General features: G+C 39.5%; 1 long non-coding RNA gene across 1 annotated transcript; it reads left to right on the top strand.

Annotated features, from left to right (window-relative positions):
• The first annotated feature begins 5,104 nt into the window (after positions 1-5,104).
• On the top strand, positions 5,105-17,410 carry LOC116785543. The gene is made up of 3 exons (XR_004356583.1): positions 5,105-5,114; positions 14,306-14,311; positions 17,341-17,410. It is a non-coding gene; the product is annotated as an uncharacterized LOC116785543 (long non-coding RNA).
• Positions 17,411-22,427: the final 5,017 nt, after the last annotated feature.

Here is a 22,427-nt window from a genome sequence, read left to right as displayed (position 1 = left end):
GGATATCACTCCAGTCTTCAACTCAAAGCCTGGGAAAACCTCTCAAGTCTTCACGTGTGCGTTTTCTTTTTCTTTTCTTTTTCTCCTTACTGATTGAGATGTGAAAAGGGAAAAGGTTATAGTCACCTTTGATCACGATGATGCTTTTGTCCTTTCAAGCCTGTGCTCCTAAGGGCTTGCTGGGCCGTTCTCAAAGGGCTAATGGTGAGTAACCTTCCTGTTCAAAGACTCCCTTTTTATTCTTTTTTAACATCACTTGCCCGAATGTTACAAGTCAATGGTCTCCTTCAGCTTAAGCACTACTGATCAAAGTACAGTTGGTGTCTCTGGTGCATCAAGAACTGGATGTTAAAGTCTGCAACCACCCTCTCTGCACAGAAACTAAATTGCAAAGAGTGAAAATATCTCAGACGCAAACATTTTTGTTACTGTACAGGAGCCACCACACATACTCCAGATGATGATTTCCATGTAAATCATGGCTTTGTGACACAAGTGGAATAGGTTGATCTGGCAAACCACTTCCAGTTTCTATGGATGGCACTTTCCAAATGCCTTGGAAACCCTCATTCTGTGCACGTGTTGCACGTCTTATTGCATTCATTAAGTTCATTCCCACAAAGACAAATTTCAGGGAGCTGAGTATCACTTTGTATTGCCTCAGGAAGGGGTTGAGTATCCCTAACAGAGGGAAAGAGCTAGAATTCTCGGGAAAACTTCCTAGAAAAGCAGCCACTTTGCAGGAGGTTCTGGCATTATTCAGCAGGAGAAAGTCTGGTTAGTGGGAAACTCACCATTGCTTGTGATTTAGATTTTTTTTTTTTTTGGTGAACCAATGTTTGTGTGTGTGGTTAAAAGGCTTATAAGCACGGGAGGCTGCTCATTCCCATCACTTGCAGGCAGATATTGTTTCCCAGGCATTGTATGAGCCTGGCTCTGAGTACCTTCATCTCACCAATGGATTTTAGCCTCAGGTCTGCCCTGTGGAGCAGTACAAGATGAGCTTTCTTGTATTTAAATGGCTTTCACAGGGTCACAAAGTCAGTAAATTGGGGTATGGGAGGACGGAACTAAACACCTGTCATGTTCTGTGTGACTCAGAGACCTACAGGAGATCCTGACTCCTCTCTTGTCCCTTTGTCAGGGACTTCAAGTGTCTCCCAACCCCTGGATGTCTGTGCACCCTCCAGCTTCTTCTTCTCCTAAAGCATAGCTTCAGTTGAAACCATCCTTCTTCCAGGGCTGAGTTTGAGTCCCTGTGGCTTCTGTGGGTCCCTTGAGCTGTTCCTTCAGCCCTTGGAAATCAGAGTGGCAGCTGCACTGACACGTGTGCAGCTCAGACCATGCAGCAGATCCAACAGTCTGATTAAGAAGGCCTGGCCTCAGGACTCAGTAGCATTCTGACAACAAGCTGGGAGGGAAAAAATGGTCATCCAACTAGTTATTGCACAGATATGCTCTGGTATAGCCAGGTCAGGTCTAGGAAAACTAACCTCTTAATGAAACCAGCTCCTCAGTTAAAGCCCTTAAAATCCACTTACTGTGTCTGCCTCTCCCTTCCGCTTTTCTCTGTTTCCTCTGGCTTTCTGCTTATTTCTCCCTCACTAGTAGTAAGTGCAACTTGTGCAAATAGCTGAGGAGCCCATGGCCTCTCACTCTTCTCCCTGTGATTCATTATTATTAATAACTGGGATATTTTTGGCTTTTGCTCATCAGGCAGCTTTGTACCAAATCAGCAGCCTGCCTTTCACTGTTGCCAATCAAACCTTTCGTTCTGCTTATTGGAGCAGAATTCTTTGTCCTGCTAGGGCTCCTCAGCAGTTATGCTGCTGCTGCCACCCTTACCTAAAGCATACATTTGGATTTGAATGTACTCATATGTGTGTACATGTAGGGGGAAAATAAATACGAGAGCAGCTCATGTTTTCCAAGCCCCCCTCCTTTGTAGACACAGCAAAGACTGCAGCACCAAGAGATAAACACCCTCCATATGGCACCTGCCTTTTGACAGGATGCTCCTTGGCTTGGGGGCACCTGGGATGCTGTGGTAATGTTCAGTGTGCTTTACAGTGGGTTTGTTTTCATTTTGAGCTTGAAAATCTATGCAGTGCAGAGACGGAAGAGGGTGGCTGTTAAAATGACACAAACAGTGGTACCAAAACAGATGGGAAAAGCAGGACAGAGAAAGGAAAACAAAAAGGATGATAAATGTTAACGTTATAAAGGAGTTGTGGGGCCCAAACATTTTAGCAGGGCCTGTTGCGATAGGACAAGGAATAATGGTTTTAAAATCACAGAGGGTTGATTTAGATTAGATATAAAGAAGTTTTTAAAAATAAGGGTGGTGAAACAGTGGCACAGGTTGTCCAGAGACGTGGTAGATCCCCATCCCTGGAAACATTCAAGGCCATGATAGTTCTGTCACCTTATAATTATTGAAATAGTCAGAGATTTACTTTAAAATTTAGCACAATTTAACGATTAATAAGATTTGACATTTATTTTTAAAATGTAACATAATTTATCTAATCCACCTTCTACATTAAAAAAAAGGTAAGGCTCAATTTCCTCTTCCCCAGCCTTCCCTCTCAGTCCAGCTTTCCCATACATCTCCCATATGGGATTACTGCCACCACAACCAGTGCTTTTTAACCACAAAAAGTCTCTGCAGAGAGTCCCACTTCAGTGTCAGTGAGGACCTAACTCTGGACACTGTCGTCTCTTTCTTATTCTTTCTAAAAGGTGGCAGAGAAAATATTTTCCTTCTCCTCAACCATTCATCTCCCTTCCTTCCCTTTTCAACATCCCCTTCTTATCCTTAATCTGTTTTGTCCTTTATCTCCTTATCCCAGCGCCACAGGAGATTTGCAGAAGCACAGGAGAGGTCCTTGCCCCAGCTCACTGCTCTGCTCAGTTGGCAACGTCTCCAGCAAGCCAGGTGGAAAACTTAAATACTGAGGAGGAAAAGGTGGAAAGTCCTTCAAGCTAATGGAAACAGCAGCCTATAAGGAAAAAGTACAACCTCATAACCTGCTGTCCCCGTGTATTGGTCAAGCATCTTTAAGTTTTGTTTGATGCTTTGTTTAGAATTCTCCTTTTCATAACATTGAGGTAAAAACCAAGAATCATGAAAACTTGTTTTTTGGTAGCTCTTTGCAATAATTTCATCTTGATGACAGTCAAACACAGATGGTCTTTGACTCAGGTTACTTTTAATTTACTTTTAATGTTTTTTTTCCCAAATGTGTCTGAAACCATAAAGTTTCCTCCTATACTAGTGAGCTTGATGTATTTGCAACCCAAAATCTTCCCTACTCCCCTTGCTCTCCACACATCAACCTGCCAATTCAGATCCCTTTGCAGCACATTCAGTCACTTGTTAAAATGTTCTGTCATTTCTCATGCAAACTGGCAGCTACAAGAGCTTGGTGTGTCTGATGTCAGTGTTTATGGGAACCAAGCCTCACATCCTCAGTTATCCTATTTGTAGACCTAAACTGATGCATGCAGCAGGTCACTGATCATAGGCAAAGACAAGAAGAGACTAAACATTATTCTGATTAGTTTTGGGTCACAATCCTTATGCCCACCAGATGTGGTGTGTTTATGGACTTGATCTGTTCCAGCTCTTGATCTGTTCTGCTCTACTTCCATTGATGAGTAACACCCTTGCACCAAACTAGAAAAAGTGAAAGAGTGATTTTTGATTGCATGGATTAAATCTGAAAGAAAGGGGGGGGATGATAGTCCCAAATCTCTCAAGCATTCCCTGAAATCTCCCTGAATCCCCAAGAGATTGTAAAATCCAGATTTCATCAGCCTGTGTTATCTGGGCTGAAAGTTCTCTGTACACCAAGGAGGAGAAAGGGGATGATGCATCTCACACATGGCAACATTTTGCAGTCCCCTGAGGCTTGAACAGAACATGGACCATCTGGATTTTTGTAATGTGAATTTCAATTAAAATGTTTTGATGTTAACCAATGCAGTTTTTGAGGATATAATTTTTTCTCTCCAGCTTTCCATTTCTCTCTATTCTGTTAAAAACAAAAATGAGAGAGAGAGGAAGTTACAGATATTTCACATGAAAGTCCATGTGGCTTTCGTCATCACACTAATGTGCATTTAGGAATTATCAATTTTTCAATAAAGAAAAGCAACTGAAATATGACTCTATCCCTAGTAAGCTAAGAAAATAAGCTTTGACAATAGGGGTGACTTTCTAGGCCTGTGTATCGAAGACTGACATGAAGAAGGAGTCCTGTTGTCATTGGACAAACCTCTATAGGTGAGATTGCTAACATTTATTCCTGTTGGGTCAAACCTTGTAGCTGACAGCTCCAGGACCATTGACCAGTAGTTAGAAAAGCCAGTCTCCCATCAGTTGTCTTGGATTCACTCCACATTTATCTGCGTGTCCATCAAAATGAATATACTGCTCTGCAAATGAAAAATGATGAGAAACCATTGCTCAAAGCTCCTTCCCCTTATTATGTGGCCACATCCTGGTGGAAGGTGGAGCTGAGCAACACTGCCTTGAAAGCACCTTTGTGAGGGGCATATGTCATCTTCAACAAAGTTCCTTTGTTGCCAAGGGCGATAGCTGTCTGTGCTAGGAGCAGTTCTTGGAACACACACACTTTGAGGTCTCTTGATATAAGGAAAGAGAAATGGGCAAAATGCTCTGGCTGGTTGGCTAGTATTTTATTTCATGCAAGGATCTTTTTCATTTTCTTGCTCTGTTGTTTATGATTGGGAATCTGGAATATCGTGGGTGCCAACAGGGCAGTGCATCACTTTCACACCCAGTACCTGGAAGTTTTCAAGGACAGGTTGGATGGGGCTTGGAGCAACCTGATACAGTGGAAGGTGTTCCTGCCCACGTCAGTGGGATGGAACTAGAAGATCTTTAAGATCCCTTCCAACCCAAACCATTCTATTATTCTATGATTCTCCTGAGGACCTTCTCCAGTGGCTGTTTGCATGTGTTCAGAACCATTTGCATGGGGGTTACTTGCATGGTGTCACTGTATGACTGACTCCACCATTGTGCTAAACAAAGTTCTAGCTCTGTAAGTAAAAACATATGCAAAAGGCAAAGAGAGGTGATCTCAGTCTAATTAATTCAGCCCAGGTTTATGGATCCAGTCCCATGACTGTGCATAGTTCACCCCATAGATCAAACAGACACTTTGGATGCATTGCTGGAGTGTGCTGAAGTTTGGATGTAGTGTGATTTTACTGCATGCAAGCTAGAGTGATTTTAAGAGCCAAATCCCCATCTCACATAAATTGGCATGGTGCTATAAATCGTTTGATCGTTTAATACTTTGAAGTTGCCTTCTTTATGTTGCTGAAAAAGGATGATCACATTCATGCAGAACTGGGTTCTGTTACCAAGTTCACTGCTGTTAACTGGGAAAAACCTGATTCTCACCCAGTGTGGGAATGGATTTCATTTATTTGTAAAGCAGGCTGGAGAAACAAATCAGCGACCTGTTTTGAAATTACCTCAAACTGATATTCTGTCTGATCTGGTCCACAATTTTTACCTGGTCCAAAACACCTCCAGACAAAGTCCATTTTGCATTCCATGTTTGTTGGGGAATACCTCCACATCTTTTCTCTGTGGATTTCTGGTTGCATCAGCCAACTTTGAAATTTTCAGTGATTTGATGGGTGTTCAACAGAGCATTCTAAAACAAATGAATCAATACACACATTAGCTGTTTTCCCTGGAGTAAAGAGCACGAGCTTCCTTTCTGAGAGAAGCAATACAATTCCCTTATAATTAAACTGTAAGTTACACTGCCCTCAACAAAACTTTCGGAATGTGTTTGAAAATGGCTTCTGTGGGAAGTCTTTAAAGCTTAGTTTAAGCAGATGAGTATTGCTACGGAAATAAAGAGGATTATTCATGTGCTTACAGATAAGTGCATGTATAAATTCTACCAAGACTGAAGCCTGGGAATTACATTAAAGTGAAAAAAAGTACAAAATTTCACCCACTTTTTGTTTTGCTTACATTTTATGTCAAGCTAATAAGACCACTATAAAAAAAACTATAGTGTTTGAGTCAGAGTATATGGGATTATTTATATTGCCTTTCACAGGCTTTTTAATTACTTCAAATAACATTAGGGTGCAGGTAATTCTTGGTTTAAATTCTCAAGTTAAAGAACCTTGCAAAACATTGCAATTTGAATCCCAAATGTTCTACATTCCTCAAGAAAATGTCTTCCCAGGCCACATCTGGGATAAAATGTTTTATTTATGTAGATTGATCTCGGATTATTACAGAACATCCATTTTTATTCAAACTATATGTGATGCTTAAAGATACTTAGTGACCCAGGTTGAGAGAGGTCAAGGAAACCATGTGGGAACAGTTTGCTGTTTTTCATTAAACATGAAAAGCATCTGTGCTGCTTCAAAACACGCTCAAAATTTGGTTTTACTACAACTGATCAGTCAGTGAGATTTGAAATAATCTGTCAGGAAACACTGCCTTTGTTTATGTGTCCCTACATAAGTGATGTGCCATTGGTTATAGGTTTGTACTTTATTTAAGATCAGGCTTCGTAGAAGGATGAAGGGAAGGGAGAACGTGAAAGAAAAGCTGTGAATCTCAGAATCCTAGAATGGTTTGTGTTGGAAGGGATCTTAAAAATTATCCAGTTCCAGCACCCCTGCCACAGACAGGGACACATTCCATTAGACCAGGTTGCTCAAAGACTGGTCCAACCTGGTCTTGAGTGTTCAAGACCATGTTCTTCAAGCCACAACTTTTGTTTTTGAAGACATGGAAGATCTGGTGAAGTTCTCCTCCCTGATGATCCTCTTTGTGACCCATAGGGTATTTTTCTTCCACCAGGAAATTTCTGTTTTGGAAGCCATTTGTGGGGGAATTTGACTTTTCTCACCACTGCAGTGACCTAGCAAGCTGAACCAGCTGGTTCCCACAGCCAGAATTTGGTAGATCCTTGTGCACTGAGGAAGAGTTAAAAGGCCAATGTTTATTTGAGGCTGCGTTTGGTCTCAAAGAAGGTTTGTGGCTCCTCAGCCCAATGGAACTTATTTTGTCAACTCTTTTATTGAATACAGTGAGTGTGACCTAAATGGTTGATTTCTTTGGTCCTTGGAGATCACTGTCCTTGGGAAGAATCTGTCTAGGTATGAGTTTACCATGTACAAACAAATCACTGTAAGAGATAGGAAACCCCCAAGAAGTCTCTAATTCCTGCACTATTTAGATTAAGATTGTCAGAAATGGATGCTGATATGTTGCCTTATCATTGAATATAGGTTAAAAAGACCCAAGCAAACAAAACAGGCACAAAGAAGAAACTTTCTCAGGAACCCCCGATAATGGAACGTTAGTTATAGTAACAGGACTTTTGAATCTTGACATCAAGGAAATGAACACTGAGATAGATAAATAAGTATAGAGTATTTTATTGCATATTTCACACTTTAAAATCACTACGCTGAAAATCTCCAACCAGCTATATTAAACATCTTGTTCTTTTATTCTTGGAAATGAAGTAATAAAATTTATTTCAGATAGAAAGTTCACATTAGCTATGCCATTGGGACTACTGTGGGTAAATAGGTATGAGACGGAAAATGACCCTAAGTCTAAATTCTGCTTCCCATCATCATGAATGGGAATGAATTGAAATGAACTGAAGCTTTTGGAAAATGGAATGAAAACCCAAAAGGACAGCAGCATCCTGCAGGTTCAATCATAGACACAGAAAGGACAAGATAATATTTTAATCAATAACCAGAGGACTATAGCATCTGTGCAGTTTTGTTTTGGTTATAAGAACTCTTCATCTATGAAGAGAAAGGAATGTCCTTTGGTCTCTTTTTTTTTTTTTTTCCTGTACTATTCCTTTCTGTTCACAGAATAAATAGCCCTGATTGAAGTTTTTGAATTTTATTTCTGGTGTTTCTTGCTGCTTTCTCAGCTCTGCAAATGTCAATCTGCTGAGATTGGAAGTGGAAGAACTACTGATATGAAAGCATAAAATTGTAGAAAGCAATTGTAGATATTCTCGAGGCCTTTAAAATCACGCAGCATCTGAAATGTCCAAGCTGATGGCAGACTATTTCCCTTTATGTCTGGAATCAAATTGTCACATGATATCCTTCTGCACAAGATATTTTCCATGTTTGGCACCATCTTGACACAATCATGTAAAAACCAAAAGCAGTTAAGAAAGTCCTGGGGGACCTCTACATGATCTCTCTCTTCTGGGTGAGAGGTTTCTGGTTTATGGACAATGATACTGAGTATGGTACTGTGTTAGTAACGGAAGGAAGATTACAATAACAGAAATAACAATAGAAAAACACCTGCAAACATCTGACCACTCAGGAAACATCAGAACTCACTGTGAAGTTGAAAAAGAAAGTAGAAAAAGAAAAAAATTCCACCCCAGAAATATCTCAGGAACATTAAGGACCATCCCAGACTAAGAGGGGAAGTGTTTTTGGGCTAGAGCGGGTAGTGGTTTGGTTCCAAGCCACCCAGGCTGCTTAGATACAATTTAGACTGACTTCTTATTGAAAAATACTAATAGCTTTTCCCCCAGAAGAGCAGGCAGTGTGTGGAAGCTCACCTTGCTCACATGGCTAAGTTACCAGGCATTTTTTTGCAAATACACTCACAGATTTGCTCTTTGTCATGCTGGGGCTTTGCATCCCACTACAGGAGCCCCCTTTTGCACCTGCTGCCACAGGCAGATCCCTCCAAAGCTTGCAGGGAGAACACCTGAAGGAAGGACTCTCTCAGTCCCTCATAAAGGTCATTATATACACAAGGATAAGAGGATGAAGTTTGGACTTTTTCTCTGCCTCAGATGTCGCAGCAGCTGCTTTGAGGCTCTTCTATCCTCTGAAGGAACATTCTGTCTCAGCAAGCGAAGAAAGGAAAAGAGAGATCCTACACCATTATAATTACTTGAGCAAAAATAAACACACATATGGTGTGACATTTTCCTAATACTCGGATCTTATTTGGAAGCAAATGTATTAATTAAAGGGGGGAGTAGAAAGGGGGAAAACAAACAACAATCTCTGAGTCATGAGAACATGACAAGCTGTCCTCTGAAAATGTTATTTTTATTTTTCGTTGACACTGGTGTTAATTTATTAGGTGTTATAGTGTGTGCTTACTTATTTGTTGTTAAAAAGCAACAATTTTCTTCCTCATTGCTTTTCTGTTTCATGTTTCAGTTTTGTTTATTTTTATATTCAATGCTGAGCTAAGAAGAAAGTTCAGTCACAGATAAAGGGCCGTATAAATGTCTCTTTGTCCTTGAAGCTCTCAACAGCTGATGTTAAACTTCCTCTGGTCTCATAAAAGATACGACTCAGCTTTAGAGGGCAGGGTGCATATGAAATTCTCTTTGTTTCTCTTTGATGGCAAAATTCTCTTATTATTTAAGACATGCTGCCCTTGTTCTTAGGCTTCAAATGAAAACGTCTTTGACAATTGTCTTCAAGAATTAGAGGTAGAAATGCAGAGGGCAGTCTAGAAGTGGCCATTCCAACAAACGCTCATGGTGTTGGTGCAGCAGTAACTAAGCAGGAACAAATCTTTAAAGACTAAATTTCATATAGAAAAAGTAAAAAGAGAAATGGATAAAAACCACATGTGACTTCCCAACAGAGTATATAAACTCAAGAATGGATGTAGCAGGCACTCAAGGAGGTCCCCTGGTGTTTTCTTATTGCTGCTGTTCTTCACATGACTATCTTTCTACTCCTACAGATTTGGAAAGCCATATGCCATCCCAGGAAAAATAAGCAGCTTTCACCATTCAGTTCCTTTTATGATTGTTTTCATAACTATAGGTCCACAACATTAAAATGAAAACCTTTTGAAAGAAAGAGTAATTTTTTTTTTTTTTAAATATTCTTTGGTACTTTTCTACTCCTATCTCTGAAGTTTTTCCTTGTGGACTTATTTCAATTCCCCAGAAATGTGAAACAGTTCAATTTTATATTTTCCATCTTCTACTTTGCTTCACCATTTTCACTGCCTTTTTCTTTTCTTTCTTAAAAGAAAAAGAAGCAGTTGTAAAAAAAAAAAAAAGTATTAAACCTGCAGATGCTGGAGGGAAAAGCAAAATGCTAAAAAGCTATTTTGTTTTTTATTTAAACATGAAACCCCATTAGTAAATAATTATATTCTAGTAGAGAAGATTCCCTTCAGGAAAGCACAACTTTAAGCTGAAAAAGCTTTTAAATGTAAGCTTTAATAGGTTCTTGAAATAAATACCACATTTCAATTTAAAAGAATGTTTGTTTTATTTCCATTCCCTTGTAATTTCAGAAAATGTACTAACTATAAGGCATCGTGAAATAAATCATGATATATTTCCGTCAATTATATGTTGTAATAAAAACCCTGTAAGTGTTTTGATTCATGGCTGTTGTTGTGTTCTTTCAGAAGATCTCTCAAACTTCTTGCCTAATCTATGGAGCTGTTCACTCCCTGCACATTTGTCAATCTATTCACTCTTGCGGAAGCCATCTGGTTTTCAACTCAGTTGCTCTCATAAGCTCAGTTTCCTTTTTTCTTCTTCTAAGAATCTTAAGCTAATAAATGCTTTCTAAAATATAGAATTGGGTTGGTTAAAGTGTGATGCATGTTTTCTATGGAAAAATATTATTTGAAACAGTTTTCAGGTTTTAAACAGTTAGTTTTTCCCACTCTTTTTTTCCAAAATAAAGAAACAAACCAGTTTCCGTTTGGATTTCCCCCCTTTTTTTCCTTCTCTATTGTTTCAATTTTGGTTCCACCCCAGCTGGAATACATAAAAAAAAGATGAAAGATAGGCAGGACTAATATTCTAGGTGTGAATTCTCTGGCATTTGATTGTTTCCCTAGCTTGGTTCTTTGACACTACATTAACTTCACTGACCTTCTGCCTGACACTGCCCAAAGTAGCAGCATTTGCAATGGAAGGGAACAAGTTTTGTCTGTATGGGATTTGTTGGGACAGGAAAAGACTTCGAGTATACTGGAAAGGAGAGAAGGAGGTCCCCTGGCAAGGAAATTTTTCCTCTTACTATTCACTCAAGATGCTGTGAATGGTTATTGCTGTCTGGATGAGATTTCGTGGTTACTCTGGTGGACCAAAACATATGGGGAATATGTTCTCACATGCTTCCTTTTGTCACTCCCAACCTAAAATTTTTCCATTTCTAAACTTAAAATCCTAATGGGCTACTGAGAGAGGGTAGGGACAATCCTCACTCTCACAAAGAAGTACAGTCAAGAGGCAACTCATGTCCTTGACATTAAATATATTGGGTCATCTTTATTACATTAAAGAGTAATAATAAAAAAAAAGCAGCTGAGATGGAGATTTGGTTTTGAATTTCTTTTCTACATAATAAATGGGTGTGATTAGACTCCATGCAAGGTGATCATCCTTCTACAGTGGCTATGCCCTCCAGTTGATCAAACGTAAGGGATAACAGCACAGGCCTGGTAGAAATGACATAGGAATTATGGGACAGAGGCCATGAAGGAAATAGTCAGTTTTGTCTGGAACCTTCCATAGTATGTGTCAGTGAGTTGAGAGTGTAAAAGTGCAAACAGGAAGGGTTGATTGCCAGTTCTAGTTGCACACCTTGTGTGTTGTTCACCCTTGCAATTGCAAACCGCTCTACAACAAAATGCCCTCAGGGCTTTCTACAGTTGTTTTTCTTCCCTTAGTGTTGAATTATTTATTACTTTTTTTTTTTTTTTTTTTTTTACCTAGAGTCCTTCATAGTATATTTTCTCATCTCTGTTTAAAAATAGTTAAAATTAAAAAGTTATTTGGGAGGTTAACTGGGGGTCTGTCTGTTCTCTCAAATGTCTGTGCCAGCTTTCAGTATAAAACTGATGATTTAATATATATGGAGACGTCTCTTTGAATTTCCAATAGAATTTTTAATGCTGGATGCAGATTGATAACCAAGGATCAAAACCATGATTTCAAGAGCCTTTTATGTTCTCTTTTTGTGCTCGACATAATTTTAACACTATTTTTTAACATCAGATATAAAGACACACGAAAGAGTTTAGATTAAATCCAGTGACTCTCGAAAATGGAGGATTTTGAACAATCTGACCTTTTGAAGGCAATTTACATCAAAGTTAGAGATAAATCCAGATCTGTACGTAATCAGGAGACTGACTCCTGTTTCATCGAACTCTTGCTAGCAACAGAAGGAGAACCAAGGGGGAAATCTGTAAGTAGAGGCTAAGGGTGTATAAAGGAATAAATGAATTGTACAATAAATGGTCAGCAGGGAAAGGAGAAACTGCTTTATTTTCGCCTGTAATTGAAACTTCATATCAAGGCACTATCAGTGTGGGGTAATTAGACTGAGGTGATTTAGACCTGTTGTCCAGTTTGACCTGTTGCCATAGGGTTAGAAGTAATATGTATAAAAAACCCCACAGGACACTGATAGATTGGTAGCTGGAAATGTTGGCTTAATTGGAACCCATAGGTCTGATATGACAGATAGCATCAAGTCAGAGAGGAATGAAGGTGCTTGGTCAAAATACCTGCCTCCTACTCAAACTGTTTGCCCTGTCATTCTGGATTTACCCTCCTTCAGGAAACAAGATTCACAAGATTCTCTATTTAAAATATAAACTGCTCACCTCAGCAGACTGATCACACCTTATTGTATGTTTTTAGAGCTCTTACCATCTCAAAGCAGTTTTGTTTCCGGATTAAAAAAAAAAAAAAAGAAAAGGCCTGTTTAACTGAAAATTGATTAAACAACAAAAGGAAAATAAATTGCAATGCCAAGTGTGACAAATGACACATGAGTTCCATAACTCTAAAGATGAATAACTGTGCCCACAGGCAGGACCATTATAAACAACATCCTCTGGCTGGTTTCACTGGACTTGGAAATTTCCCCGCACATGGTTTAAGATTAATTAAATAAGGCAAAAAAAATGGTCGCTCTTTGGTTATGAATAATTGTCACGGCTGCCAAAAGTAGCCACTGAAACAGAATTAATCATCTCCAGTTCCTTTTCGTCAGCAATTGGCTCTGTTATGAATGAAGTTCATGTGTATCACTGACTTACTCTTCTCAGTGATAATGAAGTCTCCTTCATTCAGACTAACAGATTTCTAAAATTCAATGAGAAAGCAGTATGTTAAAATTACAGCAAGATTGATTTGTGAAGTTTTCTGGAGGTGGTGAATCCAGCTTCACTTGAGTGCCATCAATCATATGCAGCCAGAGCTTATACATGTTTGTTTGTAAAGACAATGAGGCTTTCCAAAAAGCGGCCATAATGGCACTTAGTCTGAGGATCAAATTCAAGAGAGAAACCTGGATAAAGCTGAGTCTCTCAAGGAAAAACCACTTTAAAAGTCACAGCACTGAATTGATTCAATAAATACATCTACACAATTTGCTGTGCTATCTGTAAGATGAAAAGACATCCATGCAATCCACATATGAAGCAGTAACCTATCCTTAAAATTTAGAGCATGACTTTTCTCACTAGGAATATTATTCAGTCAGATTGGCTAAACAGTTTTCTAAGACCACTACAGAGAAGAAACTACTGTCAAGAGGCTTTAGTAATATTTGTGGCAGCAGCCTTGATGAGCAAACTGTCCTGTCTTGTCATATAATGCAGTGCACATTCAGCAAATGAGACAAAATAGTCTTCATCAGGAACCTCTACCTTCATCCTCAGTATCTAAGCTTTTTATAAGTCCCTGACGTGACTTTTAATTCTCTTTAAGATCCATTTTAACTTGAGCCATAATAATACTAGTATTCTTACTGGGCTTATAAACACATATTCTTTTCAGATATTATAAAGGAAGTGGTCCTTAAGATCTTCTGCAGCAGTGAGTTGTCTGTCTGGATTGGCTGATAGTTTAAGGGAATGATAACTGACCCATGAAAGGTCATGTAATAGATCTGGCTAACTATATGAGTGTAATAAGGGCAAATCTTATTCTGGAATGTGCTCATAGGAGATCCTGGTGTCAGGTCTTGGATTTACTTTTGGATGTGAACTCCCCTCCACACAGCATCAGAATGGTTGCAATCAGACTACTGTATCCAGGGTTTTTTTCCACTTAAGACCTGGAACAACAACTTTAGCAAGTATAATATAGAAGGGATTTTTGAAGCTTTTCGTTTTCTGCAAGCTGGGAAGGACTTTGGTTCTACCTTCCTCAGCTGGCAGAACAACAATCTTCTAATGTTTATGGCTTTAAATACAAGGCAGATGAGGTTTCACTGCATCCAGTACAAGGTAGAAAGAGAAATATTAGTATTAGATTGCAGCAAAAAAGTGTGAGGTTTACTGAATATTCATGGACCCTTTGCAACAACAGTGGTGATGTAGCACAAAAACAGGCTTTTTGGGTGGTTGCTGCATAGTCCTTGCTGAGGTCTTTCTAATCAGTTTAAACAGATACCTGTCAGGGGTAATTTAAATGTCATTATCCTGTCCAGAACAGATGATGATTTAGATGGACACATGGAGATGCTTCCAGAGTAAACAGTCCTGTTTTTAGGCTGAGCCATTCTGGCTCCTGCCAAGGATGTCAAATTGGATAGTGAGGCCATTTCCCCATCGCCTGCATGGTTTACAAAACATTTCTAAAATGATGTGCCAACCACTGCACTTTCCTTTAAGATATCCATGACCACCCATTTCCCTTTCTCCATTGTGTGCCATATGCACTACTATACTGCCTGGGAGCTCAAAAAGGGACTGAAAAATACTGCTAGAATTAGTACATCTAGAATCAGAGAATCATGAAAGGATTTGGGTTGGAAGGGACCTTAAAGATCATTTAGTTCCAGTTGCCCTTCCATAGAATCTCTCACACTGAGATATAAGTTGCTCTAGCACCAGAGCCAGCTGGTTTGAATCCAGCACATTTACATTTCCATAAGTTTTTGCCTTAAGCTGCTGGAGCTTTCTCTCTCTTCGCTTTTCCGAGCACCTTGAGCATTGTCCTGCTCTTTTCCTATGCTAAACAAAAGCTTTGCTCTTTTTGGTACAAATCTCAGCTTTCTTGCTTAGTTTTATAACATCTTATCATAAATGTTCAGAAAATGTGTAACAGGAATGAGGGGAAAAGTAACCATCTCTGATGTGGCTCTCTTCAAAGAATAAGCTGCTTTTTAATTAACCCTAAGGAGTTTTGGCAAGACAAGCCAGTTTGTCTGTGCTACCATTAGAGTCTTGTTTCTACACAACACTTTGGGTGGCAGATAACAGGTCAGGTTTATTTTAATTAACTTGGGGTGACTAAAAAAGACAGACATTTCTATCTCGTCCATCATCTCTAATCTTAATATCTCTCTCCAGCAGATTTGAATAATAATAACATGGTGGGCTCTTTAATTCAATTCATTAATTGTTCACAAAAGAGTAAGAGAAAAAAACATTCTAAAAAAAGGTGTTAGGTTTCTTGTAGCCTACAAAGACCATTCTAGTTCTTTATAATACATGGTTTAATCTGCTCTCAATTAAATAAAAAACGTTGAAAATACTTTTTTTCCTGAAATGCAATTAATTTCAGATAAACCTATTTTTATTCTTAGCACCTTAGCATTTGGGGAGCATGAACTGTGTAATCAGTGTAGGATAGAGAGAGACATTTAAAACTCTGAGCAGTGAACGTTAGTAAAAGGGCAGGAGACAGGTTTAGGAAGCTGGAAGAAAAGTCACCCAGTATTCTACCTGTTATTTATTTGCTTTGTTATTTTGCAGCCAGACGTTATAGCCATAAAATTTCTGGGACTAGGGGTTTCTTTCCATTCCTATCATATGACATTTAGCATGATGGTGTGTTGACCTGCACAAGAAGCTCTCATGTCTATTGAAATATGACTGCTGCTCTGTTAAGTTACACATTTTTCCAGCATAATGTTTGCCAGACCCCAAAACACAGAGCTGGTGCAGAAGCAGCAGGTATTATCATAAGGTAAAATAAATGTATTATCAAAATGTAAAATACTGCTTTTTATGGCTGCCACAGGGTAAAGTCATCAAGGGAGACTCCTGTAAGAGAAAGTTTTCTTAGCAGTTTCCAGCCTGAGCCATCGATGGGGTGATGCTCTGAGTCCCCCTAGGAACTCTCATTCCAATTCCAGCAGATGCTGGTTTGAAAATAAATTTGTCTGGATGTAGATTGACCAGACTGAACGCCATGTCTGCAGACTGAAGCTGAGAGCATCTTCCAAGGGTCATCTGATCAGGAAATGATTTCTGAATCACTAATCAGCTTACTAACAAGAGCTCACTGTAGGGTTATTTCACCTGTGAACTCTTTGCCATAGTTACTGGGTGCACTGCATTAAGCCAAGATGAGTATTTGCTATACAGTTATGCTATACAGTTTCCCACTGTGTTAACATTCAGCTTTTTTCAACACCATATTTGAATTCAGAGCCCTTTTCCCCAGTGTTACCTGCCTATCTCAACATTTGTCACTTCTCACCTTCAAAATTACCCGCTACTGTTAGAGTTGTAGATGGGTTCTGCTCATATGAAACTCATTTTTCCCCCTTTATGAAAAAAAAGAAACAAGTTTTAAGAAACATTTGAGTCCCATTGCTTGAATTATTCATGTGTTTTTTTTTTCTGGCAATTTATCTACTAGCTCTGTGATTTTCTTCTCACTGTATCTTTAGTTTATACTTCTGGTAATACATAAACAATTCCACAAGTAATAAAGAAACAAGCAGTTGGCTGAGTGCTTTGCTTAAGAAAAAAACCACAAACACTGCAAATAGTCCTTTCAGTGAAGTGAGACAGTTGGAGCTGGGTGCAACTCTGACACTGAGGTGAGCACAGCACTCTGAGCTTGCTTCTAATTTTCCTGCAATATGAATCATGGACATTGGTGGGCCCTTCTTTCTCCTGGTTTATCTGACCCCTTACCCCACTTCTCCCCATTGGAAATCACAGGAATTAGAGAAGTACTCTCCTATGTCTGGCCTAGACGATCAAAAATAAACATATAAATCAGTGCTTAGTGGGTTTGGACTGAGGCTTTCCAAGTCAGAGAAAAGACTTGAATTGATTTCAGCATGCCCTGGAGGGGCTGCCAGCCTCATTTCCTCAAGCAGCAGTAGATGTTCAAGCCCTTGTTTGCATGAGCACAAGGTCTAAGTGCAGAAATGGTGATTTTAGTGCATGCTTAGTCCACCCCTGCCTGGGTTCCGTACCTGTTCCAGTTTCCATGTAAGTCACTGGGAATTGCTCCTTTGATTTACAGAGAAGATGGCTTAGCTTTTAAAAGAGCTAAAAGGCTTGAATCATAGCATAGAATCACAGAATATCCTAATTTGAAAGGGTCCCACAACGATCATCAAGTTCAGCTCCTGGCCTTGTACGGGACATCTCCAGGAGTCACACCATGTGCCTGAGAGTGTTGTCCAAACCTGTCTTGAGCTCTGTCAGTCTTGGTGCTGTGACCACTTTTCTGGGGAGTCTGTTCTAGTACCCAAACGCCTTCTGGGTGAAGAATCTGTTCCTAATTTCCAGTCTAAACCTAAACCTGACACAGCTTCATGCTGTTCCCTCGGGTCCTGTAACTGGTCACCAGAGACTTAGTTCAATGTGTGAGAGCCTGACCCTGAACCCATGCCCATTTAGTCCAAGACAGTTCTGAGATCGACAACTAAATTATGATTTTCCTTTTTAAAAGAAATTAAAACTCATATGTGAAAATTTCTCCTTTTAATGCTAAAGCACGAAGCAAAATATTACAGAGAATGTAGCCAGTTATAGGCCTGAATTGCAGAAGCAGGAATGTATCACCTTTCCATCTGGGGACTTAATCAAGACCTTTTTAATTATTTAGTTCATGAATGCAGCACCCTTGACATTGCAGTCAACATTTTAATTTCACATGAAATACAGTGCAATTATGACCTACTGAGAGAAATGACAGCACAGTTTATGTCACTCAGTAGAAAATTACAATCAGATGAAACAATTACTGCGGCTTTATTTTTGTTTATGGAGAAAATTATGCTTGTGGCTTCCTTTACACCCTGGGTACATGACAGGCAGCTCGTGACAGTAACACAATCCCATGAAGTAACACAGAATTATTAAGATAATTTCTCAAAACCACTTCCCTAAGGCAGAAGTTAAACTTTCAGCCATGACTTTTTTTATTATTTTTTTATTTTTAATTTTAACATGACTTGTGTTGGAAAGTAGGATGACAAATTAATGGTATTTATATAGTTCAGGCAAATCTGGCACTTCTTGGGCCAAACCTCCCTCATAGTCTGTATTCAACATTTTGAATTATCTAGAGTTTCAGATAGTGGTGTTAGCAGAAAATCAAAGCAAGAGTAAAAATGTAAACCAATAAAAATGGTAAATCCTCGTAGAAAACTCTTCTAGACTGAGAACCTTGAAATCATCCAGCCATATCAGGGTGGGGCTGTGGGACCAGAGCATCACCAGAACCTGGGATGTGCCTGGACATGCTGAATACATGCTGATCAAGCTGTTTTACTTCCCACTTTGGAACTGGCTGATTTACTACTACTTGGAGGGACCATGTGCATCTGCTCTGATAAAATAAGGTCTCGTTCGTGTGTCCACCCGACTCGTTCTTTGCTGCACCTGCTCCAGTTTGAAGTCCTTGAACACTGAGAAAGGGGGGTCCAGAGGACTCAGAATTATTTTATATTGTCCAGAGAAGTTGTGGATGCCCCACTCCTGGAAGTGTTCAAGGCCAGGTTGGATGGGGCTTGTAGCAACCTCTTCTAGTGGAAGGTGTCCCCATCCATGGCAGGAGGGTTGGAATGGAATAATCTTTAAGATCCCTTTCAACCCAAGCCATGCTATGGTTCTGTGGTTCTATGATTCTGTGATTCTGTTCTATTTTATTACATTGCATCAAATCACATTATGTCATATTATATGATATTATAATAATATACAATATTATTATAGTGATGTTCTGTACAATACTACAGTGCTTTGCCTGGGGCTTCTTCTCACTTTTCACTCATCACATCAGTGTCTTGTAGGCTCCTATTAAAGACATGCAGGTCTTTGTCATGGCACTGACAGTGTCCTTGCTCGTAGCAGAAATGTGTCAGGCATTTCTGGCAAATATTCCTGGCCTTTTCGATACAGGCCTGGGAATCAGGAATTTCAGAGAACAAATATCTAATCTTCAATAATTGCATTTTTGCTCTTGAACAGTAGCTGTTCAACTGCTTATTAACCAAAGGTTTTGAGCAATTTAAAGGGTTCTCCATAGGTCATCTGCTTTCCCTTTCCACAGTTTTTTTACCTGTTAATTAATTTACAAAAAGAAAGGAGGAAATAAAAAAACAGTAGTACCAACTGATAAATACTTGCTTGTCTTCTCAGGGGTCTGTGGAGTTTTATTGCTAAACAATTTGAGTTGTAATTATGAACTGAATATAAATATACAGAACATTAACACGTGCAAACTGTTGATCTCCAACTATTACAACCCTTACATCTTGTGTTATTTATCTAGATGCTATTCTGCTTCAAACGAGTCCTTGTGATTGATGCTGGTGCACTGTAGGAGATTTCTTCTTCCAAAGGATTTGAGAAACTCTCCTGAAGTAGCATAAATAGTAGAAGTTCTCTTTTGCTTTAGTAATTAAATATTCCTTGAGTAATTATTTGCTTAGGGATAGGCAAAGTTTATCCTAATTTTAGCCTAGGATTTTGGGAGACAGCATCCAGCCTCTACTGCCTTCCTCATGGTTCTGGGGAGATTACAACCTTCTTAAAGATTCAGAATTCACATGGTAATGTTGCATTGCAGAAGCACTTTTAAAATAACCTATATTTTAACATTTTTTTAGAATTATCAGTCAGTTTGCATTGCTTAATGCTCTCAGAATTAAATTTTCTTTGGATCTTAGTATTTCCTTTGAGTATTTATGTCTTTGGCTGAACTGTCCCCTTCTTAACTCTCTACACAGGTAGCTCTGAGCTATGAAGAAGTCACACCAAAGATAAAGTGGCAGGGTGAAGCAGAGAGGTATAGAGTCCAGTATGCATATTGATTGATGTCCTTTTAATGTATCTAATTGAAATTCAAATTTCGGATCTACACAAAAAGTTACCTGATGCATTGAATCAGAAGTGTACATTGTAGAGATGACCTCTGTGTTGTTTGAAATAGAAAAAAAATCACACATATGTGATGAGAGAAATTGCCCCTTAGAGATGCAATCTGTGAAGAGCTCCAAATGACCTAATTACCACTCTCTTCTAACAGTACGATGCCTGAAGGCAGGAAGGAGCCTTAATTCTTCACACTCAAACTGTGCGTGTTTAGCACTGGGGAAAGAACCACATTTCTGGAGAGATGGGATGAAAAGTAAGGATATGAAAGGAACCTCTGGAAACAGATGCAGGCATCCTTTTTCAACTGACTTTACACAAGTTCCTTCTGTAGCAAGCTGTTCTGTGATGGGTCCACCCTGGCTGAATGAACACCAAGCCTATTAACTGTGCAATTTGCATTTTGCATTGACATTTTGTTCATACACCACTGGGATAGTTTTTCATTATGTAGGAATTGTTTTTTCTTAAAGCACAGGTGAGATTATGGTACTGACAGCCACCCTTAACAGTTGTCTTTGAAAATGCTTTACTGTTATTACACTGAACCCATTAACCTCATTAAAACATCTACTGATGTATGATCATATTTTCTGACTGTGAACTGCAAGGCAGTCTATGCTGTACTAACGAGTCCTTTGAATACAGAAGTTTTACAGCAGATACCCTCTTGTGCCTCTTGAAGAATTTCTCCAAGAAATCTTTATTTTCAGCCCTATCTCCTTGGATACCCGTCTGTCTCATTTAATAAGCTGTTATGAAGCTTAGCACAGAATCCTCTCCTCCATAAAACAGATACAGAGTTGTGTTATTCTGTGTTCAATGTAAAATTTTTATTCTAGAAGGCTGTTCTTTAAAGCTTTGTTCTGTTCAACTCACCTTGTATTTGTGGTAAATATTCCCTTGGACAGACAAAATGAGTTGAAAAATTTATAGTTTCTGATTTACATGGAGTTTACCAGAAGACAGAATTCAGAATAGCGTAGCACATCCTCCTATAATACATTTCTTGGAAACCAGATACCTTCTCATTGTTCACCTGCACTTTTAAAAAATTCATTTGATGCTGTTGAAATGCCTCAGCTTAGCAGCTTTGGAGACAAACGATATCTATCTACTCACAAAAAATGGGCTGCCTTGGGCTAAGCAATCCCACTGATTTCTTGAGTCCACATTTGTAGATGTGGCTGTTGGGCTCCTTGCCTCATAAAATTTCTACTTTAATGGCCTTAATTCACCCTCCAGTGTTACCACGGGAATCCGTCCATCCTGCTTCAAGAAGATGTAGGATTTCATCTTTATTCCTATAGAAAATCCGAGGTAAGAGGCTCATGCCTTGGTAATTATTTTGGCAGACATTTTTTCAAGTCCTGAGTGTTGAATGAAGCAACACACACACAAAAAAACCCAACCCTGCTAGAGCAGGAGGTATTGTAGCTCAGAGACCGTAGAGGTACATTGGCCTTGGAGGGCATCTCCACACTTTCAGAGCAAAATTGCGTAGTGGTATTGGCACACATCCCCCTGGAAGTGTTCCAGGCCAGGTTGGATGGGGATTTGAGCAACTCAATCTAGTGGGTGGCATCCTGGTTGGAACCAGATGTACTTTAAGGTCCATTCCAACCCAAACCACTCTGAGATTCTATGAACCTGGAAGCTGAAGCCTTTGGAGATGAAATGCTGAGGAATCATCTATCCAGTATCAGTGTAAGTACATTTCAGAATAATCTCACTGTCATGTTCTCCACAGATCACACCAGAGGGCAGCATTCAAATATTGGGTGGGTTTACGGGTCTCAGTGGGTGAGGAGAGAAGTTATGCTCTGAAATAGATTTCTTTTTTCAAGGGAGGGAAAACTGACGAGTCCTACTGAACAGAAGCTCAGTGTGGCTTTTCCCTTCCTTCCCAAGAGCCTGCTGCCCAATTCTCATGCTGCCTGGATCCCTGGGAAGAAAGGAAAACCAGTGAACGTGAGATGTCTCGTGGGGCAGGAGAATTGCAGGCAGCAGCCTGTGAACCATCCTCAGCCGAGTGTCTGTGGAATCTGGCATATCCTGCCCCAGCTCCTTGGTGCCCCAGCTGAGGAGCCCTGGATTCCAGTTCTGATGCAGACCAACAGCCAAAGTGCAAGGACATCATCGAGCAAGGTTTGTAAAAAGACAGAAGACTGGGAAACCTGGGGGTTTACCTGCCAGCCAGCAGAAAAGGCGGTCAGCAGGTGGGCAGTCAGAAGACCAGGATCATGGAGACTACAAAGTGCTGCAAGTTATG

This window comes from Chiroxiphia lanceolata, chromosome 4, assembly GCF_009829145.1.
Source record: "Chiroxiphia lanceolata isolate bChiLan1 chromosome 4, bChiLan1.pri, whole genome shotgun sequence".
NCBI lineage: Eukaryota > Metazoa > Chordata > Aves > Passeriformes > Pipridae > Chiroxiphia > Chiroxiphia lanceolata.
The sequence above is the reverse complement of the archived record's forward strand: the minus strand, read 5'-3'. Positions and strand labels throughout refer to the sequence as shown.